General features: G+C 41.1%; 1 pseudogene; it reads left to right on the top strand.

Annotated features, from left to right (window-relative positions):
• Positions 1-518: 518 nt before the first annotated feature.
• Positions 519-966, top strand: LOC110314996 (annotated as a pseudogene).
• The last annotated feature ends 578 nt before the right edge of the window (positions 967-1,544 follow it).

Raw genomic sequence — 1,544 nt, 5'->3', positions numbered from 1 at the left:
TTTAATAGATTTGGAAGCTGCTTGGTCTGTGCTTCCTGCTTACTCAGGAGAAATCCATCCTCCCCAGGTCCCTGCTGGTGTGGACTAGGGAGAGCTTTATCAGGTTGACAGCAGCAACAGCGCAGGCTTCAGGGGCTTCCCAGTTCTCTTCATGTGTCAAAGTCATGGACTCTCTCCTAGAGCTGCTACTAGGGCTGGACACTGATCACATTGTGACCAGGTTCTAAGAAGAGAAAAAAAATCACACAAAAGATCTCAATGTAACTTTTTACTATTCCTTTATGTAAAAGAATTTGTTCTGCAATGATTACTCACAGTAACCAACCACCTGTGTCTTGTGTCTAATTCAATGGACAAAAATGTAAAGTGTATGTATGTTCTAAGGATATGAAAGGTTAAGTAAGTTGCAATGATCTTAAAGTGTGCTGAGATCTGTGAATGTGACTTAAAGGCCAAAAAAGGTGTTTTAAATGAAGTTTATAAAGGTCCAAGGAGCCTCTTTCCTTTCTGTAACCGCCATGCCATCCAGACTGAGGAAGACCTGGAAACTCCAGGGCCACCTGAGCCATGGCCATGGTTGCATCCGGAAAACACTGTGAGCACCTAGGAGGCCAAAGGAACACTGGAGGCATGCATCACCTCAGGATGAACTTCCACCAAAGTCATCCAGGTTACTCAGGGAAAGTTGGTGTGAGGCATTACCACCTGAAGAGGAACCAGAGCTTCTGCCCAACTGTCAGCCTGGATAAACTGTGGACGTTGGTCAGCGAGCAGGCACGGGTCAGTGCAGCAAAAACCAAGCCTGGAGCTGCTCCCATCACTGATGTTGTGTGATCAGGCTACCACAGAGTTCTGGAGAAGGGAAAGCTCCCAAAGCTGCCTGTCATCGTGAGGGCCACATTCTTGAGCAGAAGAGCTGAAGAGAAGATTTTGGGTTTTGGAGGTGTCTGTGTTCTGGTGCCTTAAAAGCCAGTCCAGTGGTTAATTAAATGCTAACATTTTCAAAAATAAAAATAAAAAATAAAAAGAAAGATCTAAGGAAGTGATTAAAGATGTGTAAATGCAATTTGTACAGGTATAAGAAAGTGATTTAAGGTGTATATAAAAATGAAAGATGCTTCAGATTGCTTCCTTCTCTATGGTATTGTTATATTAAGACCTAAAAGTTCAGAGTTTAACATTAATCAATGAAGTTCTGATCAGCTATTGATCTAGCTATGATAAACCATGATTGCTATTACCACAGTCACAAGCTCAAAATTATGAATTTTCTATGATTGTCTTCTAAGTATAGACTTAAAAGTGCTTCTCACTGAGCTAAAAACATCTGTCCAATCTGAATGCACGCAGTGTTCTTGATAGAGGAAAGAATGTTCATGCTTTTACGTCCAAACCCTTTCTCAGGGTCCCCAAGCTTTTATTGTGACTCAAAGGCTTGAGTCTGCTGCCTTTTCTACAATGTGACGTTTAGTACAGATTACACAGTGGTTGTTTACATGTCTAAAATTTATCTCATTTTGTAAACTTAAAAATTCTTTTAAGCT

This window comes from Mus pahari, unplaced genomic scaffold (genome assembly GCF_900095145.1).
Source record: "Mus pahari unplaced genomic scaffold, PAHARI_EIJ_v1.1 scaffold_12816_1, whole genome shotgun sequence".
Classification (NCBI taxonomy): Eukaryota; Metazoa; Chordata; class Mammalia; order Rodentia; family Muridae; genus Mus; species Mus pahari.
The sequence above is the reverse complement of the archived record's forward strand: the minus strand, read 5'-3'. Positions and strand labels throughout refer to the sequence as shown.